The sequence below is a fragment of the Mobula hypostoma genome, chromosome 9 (assembly GCF_963921235.1).
Source record: "Mobula hypostoma chromosome 9, sMobHyp1.1, whole genome shotgun sequence".
Lineage (NCBI taxonomy): Eukaryota > Metazoa > Chordata > Chondrichthyes > Myliobatiformes > Myliobatidae > Mobula > Mobula hypostoma.
In genome coordinates, this window is record NC_086105.1 from 22,012,585 (window position 1) to 22,021,441 (window position 8,857).

The window sequence follows — 8,857 nt, forward strand, 5'->3', positions numbered from 1 at the left end:
TCCTTCCTGTAGTGGGGCACCAGAACTGTACGCAGTTCTCCTGTTGTGGCCTAACTGGAATTTTACAAAGTAACAACATAACTTCCTGACTTTTGAACTCAGTGCCTCGACTAATAAAGATAAGCATATCGAATGCCAAATTATTCAACCTGTGCAGTAGCTTTCAGTGAGCTATGAACATGGACCCCAAGATTCTTCTGCTCATCAACACTGTCATGGGACATGTCCTTAACAGAGTACTGTCTTTTTATATTTCACCTACCAAGGCGCAAAACTTCGCATATGGCTGGATTAAACACCATCTGCCATTTCTTCGTCCATATCTACAAATGATCTATATCACGCTGTATTCTTTGCCAGTGTTCTATGCTATCTACAACACCATCATCCGCCATATCATCTGCAAACATACTAACCCACCCATCTACATTCTCAACCAGAACGTCTAATACCAGAGGTCACGCATTTAAGGTGAGAAGGGGTATTTATATACATCACAAACAGCAGAGGTCCCAGTACAGATCCCTGCAGAAGACCTCGAAGCATGGTCCTCCTGTTAGACTAAGTCCTTTCGACCTCTACCCTGTCTTCTATGGGCAAGCCAGTTATGAATCTGAACAACCGATTCACCAGATCTCATGCATCTTAATCCTCTGGATGAGCCTCCCATGATGGACCTTTTCAAATGCCTTACTAAAGTCCATACTGGCAACATCCATAGCTCTAATTTCATTAATCACCCTCGTCACATCATCAAAAAACTCAATCAAGTTGTGTGGGTCAAGACACACTTGACCTGCACCAAGCCATACTGGCTCTTCCTAACTATGCTATGGTTTTCCAAATACTTGTAAGTCCTATCCCTAAGAGTTCTCTATTGTAGCTTCCTTACCACTGACATGAGACTTGCCAGTCTATAGATCACAGGATTATCCCTGGTTTCCTTCTTGAATAAAGGAACAACATTAGCAACTCGCCAGTCCCCCAGAACCTCCCCATTTGATCCTAAAGGAATGAAGGAGAAATGATAATCCAATGCAAATATTGATGTACTTATTGCAATCTAATAGCTTGCTGGGATTGGCTTCAGTAATCATTTATCCATTACATATGATACTTCTGTCATGCTACAACTGAGCCAGCAAGTGATTATAGGACACCAATGGAAGAGAAGTAATCTAGATTATTTTATGGCATTTAATTGTTGTTTTAATTTCTGTATTTTAGTATCTCTGGATGTCAGGTAATCAAGGTATAAATGGTGAATAAGAATTATATTACCAGAAACTCAGTCTGAATTAGTCTACAAATTTATTGGAAAAGATAAAAATAAAGTTAATGGCCAAAAGGAGCTTTTGAGATGGTGAAGCAAAATTGGACCAACAATGTCAATTGTCTACCTCTGTGAGGTAATTGGTAGATTTACCTCTGAATCAAAAGTTTCTGAATTTAGGTTGGACTCTAGAAAATTGAGCGAAACAACTTGGCTGGTATTTCAGTGCAGTGCTAAGGTAATGTGACAGTGTTGGATGGGTTGCCTTTTGAATCAGCCATTAGGCAAGGTCTGATCAGTTCCCGCAGATGGACAGAAAAAAAAACATTTCTTTGAAAAGGTATAGTGAACTATCCATAGTGTCCTGGTTAATCGTTAAACCTCAAGTCAACATTGCTAAGAAAGATTGAACTAGACATTATCACATTGTTTTATGGGATGCTGCTCATTACAATTCAACAACCCTCAGCAACCAGCCAAACAAAAGCTTAATTGGATATGGCATAGTTTGAAAGAAAAAGGAAATATTAGCACTACCATTTCTTTCTGATTAACCTTCAAGCTGGACTTTTAAAAACTGGGTAAATTTATGAGGGTTTGTCAAGTTTCTGCTTCAGAACAGATTCCTTTAAAATAAAATGGCCTCAGGGCTCAGAAATAAACTGCTAGATATTTTCTTCTGTATACAACACCATCTGAACACCTCAGTGAGGCCATAATAGCTCCCATCCCTCTAATAATGATAGCACATTGCTCTCTTCTGTTCAGTACAGAGTGCTTGGCAGCACAATATAAACGCTAATAGTTATTTCAATTGTTTCATTTTCACACTCCCAGGAGCCACAAATCTTTAAACAAAAAAACGACACATGTTCTGTGGATAACATTTGCAATAGCACTTGCTTTTTAAACAGTTTGCCCTTGTAGTCTTCTGAAGATAACTGGCAAATATCTCTAAATAGAGATTTAACAAGCTGATACCTCAAATGTCATGGTTTAAAGTTAACACCACACTCACAAATCAATGAAAGAAATCCTAAACTAGTGTTCTATTTTAAATATAAGCTGAATACTCACTGCTTGGATGTTGAGTAAGAAGGAAGGACCATTGAAGTTCATAGTTTTCCTTTTGTGTGGGATGCATTTTACATGCAGAAATGAAAAGATATCAATATTAGGCTCCTTTTAGTTAGCTCATAAACTCACTATTTCTAAGACAGTGATTTCCAGAAACCAATGAAATATTCTCTGTTTTAGTTTGCCTGAATATTTTTGATGTCCAATCTAATATATCTCTATTCCACAGTTAAACACATGTTATATTGTCATGGACTATGATGCTCTTCCCTTTCCTTGCCCTCTCTCAATGGAACATGCGTCCTTGTGCTGGCCTTGTATGTTGTCCAGCAGTGAGAAACAGCCCCAGCATATCTTGTAATGGCCTTTCAACCCCACACTGCCATTGAATTATTCCAATGCCCCGAGATAGTGAGCATGAATCAAGGACAGAAAATGGTGGGAGAATATAGCATCTGAATAGAGCAAGAAATACAATAGCACAAATTCTTTTGCTGTTGCATGCATGGGGGTGCAGAGCTTCTGCTGGCATGGGTGGGGGTCAATGCTTTTGCTGCTGCTTGTCCAGAAGGAGGGGGAGGGGGAGTTTCGAGGCTTCTTTCTTTCTCTCATTCATTCTATCGTTCTATGCAGTTTCTTGTTTCGTGGATGTCTGTGAAGAGTACGAATTTCAGGTTGTATACCGTATACATTCTTTGATATTAAATGAACCCTTGAACCTTTGAAGATGAGATACACTTTTTGCGGACATATTTTACAACCTCCCCAGCTGCATCCCACCTTTTCCTTCCCCAGCACCCTTGCTGACCAACATAATATGTGTTTACAACATTCCTGCTTTTGTCTAATCTGCCTGGATATTCTCACACTGAGACCAAATACACACTGCACAAGCCCTGGTTGAGCTACACATTACCAGCATTGCAGACTTTGTTACAATTGACTAGCTGGCTGGTTTGTGTCACGGACAATGAAGAGTCAAACACATAATGGGAAACAGCTTCACTTATGTCGCCTCCACTCCAGAACAATGGGCACCCCAGTATCAGTCGTTGAACATCAGTAAGCAAATGGTGACTGCTTTTCTGCTTCAGAGACCAAGCTCCTAGCTGTCATCAGTTCATTCACCAAGCCTTGGAGAGGAGGTATCTACACTAAATTTCAGCAAAATAAAGGTACTCTGCCAACCTGTCCCACTTTACAATATTTCAAACAAGCAATAAAGCTTCATGATGTGTTCCTGAAAAATTAGGCTACTTCCTATTTCTAAGGAGCACCTCTCCATGAGGGCAAACATTGATGATAAAGTCATCTTCATCTTCATGGCACCAGCATATCCTTTAGCTGGCTGACAAAAAAAAACAGATTTGAAGTTGAAGAGCTTAAACCTGGCACAAAATTCATACTTTAGTAGTCAACAGTGACTCCTGAGCAGATAACTACTTGAAGAATTCAATGGGCCAAGCAGCATCTGTGGAGACTAAGTGATTGTAAAATTTGGGTCAGATGTTAGAGGGAAGAAGAGAAGAGGAGCTGGTGGGTGGTGGGTGATAGCAGGTGAAGAAGGTGGTGATGTAGTCAGATAGAGGGAGGGAAGAGTGGAGCTAGAGTCAAAGTTTGGAAGGTGATAGGTGGAGACAACAGAGGGCTATAGATTCTGGAATCTGATAACTGAGGAAAGTGATGTGGAATTTGATGAAGGAGGAATGATGGGCTGATGGAAGCAGGCAAGGACAGGGATTGAAACTGGATAACAGGGTGCTCAGAGAGGTTAGCAGTGGTGGTATTTGAATAAGGGGGGTTGATCCATCCAACACAGGCCCCTGTGCCCCAGTTTCTTTCCACTCCCCCACAAAAGGACACTACACAAATGCAAGTTGTCAATAAAGCCTAACTGACTGCACCTGTGATATTGCACTTATGCCATGCAGATTTACAGCGTGAAATAGTTCATATCCAGTACTAATTTGTGGAGAAGCGCCAAAATGAATTTAGCTACCCTTCAAACAAAGAAAATAAAATAGGCATATATTTTCACATGAATTATCTGGGTATTGAATTAAAGGAAATCCACCATGTTTAATCCTTAAATTGATTCAACATTAGGATCTTATAACACTCATCCCTCCCTCTGTCTGAATACATCACCACATTCTTCACCTGTTACCACCTATCACCCACCAGCTTCTCTTCTCTTATTCTTTCCACATCCGATACAAATTTTAGCAATTCCTCAATCTCCACAAATGCTGCTTGACCTATTGAGTTCTTCCAGCAGTTATCTGCTTCCAGGACAGCTGTCCTTATGAGACAATAATAATTTTCCTGGATCCATACCCAAAGGCACTGGTTCAGCTAAGTGATGCAAATACAGGAAAAATCATGAGCATTAAGACTCTAACTATTTCAAAAGTGCTAGGAAGGAAATATTTTCAAGATATTGATCTAAATGTTACAATATCTTCTCCATTCTCTATCGTTCCTTTAAAATTACCATTGGCTGTTTCCAGGGAAAAGTATTTCATTATGTTTTGCCGGTCCAGATGAAGGGTCTCGGCTTGAGGAGTCAACTCCCCTCCATAGATGCTGGCTGACCTGCTGAGTTCCTCCTGCATTTTGCGTGTGTGTTGCTGTAGATTTCCAGCATCTGCTGACTCCCTTGTGTTTATAGTCTTTCTTTTAGCAATTTATCAACGTAAAAAGCAGAAAAACAGAAACTGCTGGAAATACTCAGCAGCATCGGTGAAAAGGAAAACATTGTTCTTTCATCAGAAAGATCACAGAGAGTCAATGATCTAAAACATGAACTCCAAGTCTCTCATTTTGTTTTTTTTTTAATTTCAGATTGTTATTGCTTTGCTTTGTTTTGCTTCACCCAGGAAGCTGAGCTTTTGTTAAAAGAGAACTATATAGCCTTATTGTAAAATGCAAAATAATTTACAAAAACAAATTTGGTCCATAGAAGACAAAACTTCAATGTTTAGAGCTGCTATTGTATCATTGACTTGAGTCTCTGTCAGCAATAAATATTTCTAATCAGTTCTGCAGATGCTGGCAAACCTTTCAATTTATTGCATTGCTATTTATTGAACTGCGAAGAAAGAAAATAAGTTTGGTTCACTTGGAATATGCCAGCTCAAACTAGAACAAAATTGCTATTTCCTGCTGTAACGGACTAAGTAGTTGATCCACTGCCAATCCTTCTAACGATGTGTATTGTTTAAAAAAGAAGATTAGGCTTCTCGTCCAAAGCAGACATTAGTTACAATGTATGCCTTGACAATGCATTTAATGTTGTACATTTTTACAAAATAATTATAAATACAGAATAATTATAACAACATTGGACTAACTCCAGGAATGAATGCAGCTAATTAATTGTTGTAATCCATTAGTGTCTTATGTAAGCCCTAAAAGCAGGGAAACAATACTTAAACTGTCACCTTTACCCTCAGGAGACTAGTATTCTTATTCAGCAAATAGGAAGCATAGAGTTATAGTTTGCTGATGACTAAAGGTTACTGAAGGTTAGTTGTTATGCTATCTGAGAACAAGGGCATCATCATTCTAATGTATTTGCAACCAATAGTTTGCACACATTAGTTCTGTGTTATAATGTGAAAGGGCAAAATGTATCCCTAGATAAAAAGTGAATTGTATCTCACTTAGTATTAAATCTAGGCATTCTCCTCCACTCTATTAGTCTCTGAAAAACTTACTGCCTTGTTTTGTGAAATCTTTTGATTGCTCTTTGAGATCCCATATGGTAAATCAGATTCCAGGTATTCTAGGCATTTCAGAAATGCAAAATCAGAATCATGTTTAATATCACTGGCATAGAGTATGTCATGAAATTTGTTGTTTTGCAGTAAGAAAACAAAATAGTTTTACAGTAAGAAATATATATAGATAGATAGAAAAACTTATGTTAAATAGGTAGTGTAAAAAGAGAGCAAAAAATAGTGAGTTAGTGTACATGGTTTCGATTATTGTCTGTTCAGAGATCTACTGGAGGGGGAAAGAAGCTGTTCCTAAAACTTTCAGTGTGTGTCTTTCAGGCTCCTGTATCTCCTCCCTGATGGTAGTAGTGAGAAGAGGTGGATGTCCTGCATGGTGAGGATCCTTAATGAAGCATCATTTTCAAATTTATGTTTCCATTCATTGAAATTTATATTTTTTGGAAGTTCTTCTTTGTTGTTATGAAGTCGAGGAAGAGCCAGCCTGTCTCAGGGACAGGATCTTACTGGTAGGCCTGAATTCACATATAGGCCAGTAAAGGTAAAGGCTGCTGATTTCCTCCAGATGGGATGATTTGAACCAGATGGGACTTTACAGAAAACTGATCATATTGTGGTCATCATTAATGACTTGTGTTATTAATTTAAATTCTAGATTATTAGCTAAATTCAAATTCCAGAACTACTGTGGTGGGATTTGAACTTAGGTCTCTTGATTGTTAGCCCAGGCCTCTAAAATACTTGTCCAATAATGTAATTGTTGCACCAGCACCACTGGCATCACAGGGTTCTGAGCGAATGCCAATCTTCAACGAAAACCATCAGCCCAGCACTTCCCATTTCCAGAAATTGGTCTTCTAGACAGGTGAATGAGAATTCCAGTTTGATATCAATTTGTGTCAGGCTTAGTTGTTTTGCATTGTGCTTGAACAAATGAGAAATAGAACATGATGTAGCAAGGCAGTTTAGCTAAGACCTTCACAGCCAACTGATTATGCAACAGAAAAGTCAGGGATGAATTCAAACTGGCCCCAGAGGTAAAAAAAAATGGTCTGTGTTCTTGCAGCCTAACAAATCATTTTTAAAGATCATTTCATTGAGATACAACACAGAATAGGCCCTTCTGGCCCTCAGCACTCAGCCACGCAACTCAGCAATCCCCCATTTTAATCCTAGCCAATTCACAGGACAATGTGCAATAACATATTAACCTACCAACCGTATGCCTTTGGACTGTGGGAGGAAGCTGGAGCATCAGGAGAAATCCCACGTGGTCACAGGGGAACGTACAAACCCCTTTCAGACAGCGGTGAGAATTGAGCCCCTTTCAACTGTACCATAAGGCGTTGTGCTAACCACTACGCTACTGTGCAGTCTTACTTTGCAAGACGTCTCTGTGCAACTCATTCCTAGTTATTGACTATAAGCTTTATATGGGGCTGGTCATTGATACTGCTCACACTTCCCATTGCAACCTTTAAATTAAGCAAATCAAGCTAATAAACACTGTATATGTTATGAGTTTTTTGATTAAATCATCCCTTTTAAACTTGTAATTCTTAATATTAGCATATTGTACATAAATCTATTACGCCTGATTTTATCATTCCAGTAACATCAGCATTCACCTGATTTCAAGTACTGAAACTGAAGAAGGCTGGTTGCTAACAGTGCTCATTAATCTTTGTTACTGATTCTCCAACAGAGTTTGATGCAAGCTTTGATGAGATAATAAAAATATATAGCAGATGAGTACACAGAGGACATTCGTGGTCAGTCCAACCAGTCCTCAAGGTCAATCATTTCTGAGCGACTTTTATTCGAGGACAATTTTACTAATTGGCAATTCAAAATAGGAATCCTGAACAGAATTTATTTGGGATTTAAAATGAAGGGATGTGCTTTTTAGTTTGTATTTTTAATGCCATGTTAAGTTTCCAAGACAGAACAAATACAATGATCTGATATGCTCACCAGCATAAACCAGCAACTTTGCAACTGGGCCCATTCCGGGAGCTTCTATTTCAGACTTTACAAGATGATAAATAGTGCTTTCTTAGCCACCTCAGGTTAGCCCTTAGAATCTTACAGAAGCCAGGCAATGATGAATGGAATAATGCCAGAACTTATGTAAAGGCATCTACAGCTGAGAAAAAAGAATGCGCAGTGACAATTGGGGACCCGGGTGACTATAAAAAAAAAAGCCACACTTTGCCCCCCAGAGGGAGGCTGTGATGGGATGGAATTGCCATTAGGGGAAAGATTAAGTGCCCCTGGTTCCGATGTTAGTTAATTATGCACTCAGGCCCTGCCAGGATATCACAGAAGTCGAATGTTTTCATTCTGCCAAGCTTTGCACTGAGAACTTTGATTGCTTATTGGTTAGCTCTCCAGACATCTAAAAGAGGTGTGGAAGAATCCCAATGCATCTGTCAGGAGCAGAAAGTAAGAGTTGTGTATTTAGTTTTCATTACAGCAGCGCATGTAGCTAAAAATGCGTACCTGTCATGTCTCGAAGTTCTCGCCTGGGACCTCAGCATTAGAGCCACAATTCCCCCACCCTTCAAACAATTGGAAGAAAACACGAGTTTTCTTCTTAAAACTGCTTTGACAGTCATACATAACAATTTGTGACTTGTCAGTCTGATGTACTGTGCTATTATTAAGTGGTACAGTCATGGGCAGGATGGATGAAGGTCGTTTACATTTGGTGCTTTGCTGAAACGTGCAGTGCACAACTGTTGGAGCGATGGAATTCAGCAATCCATAT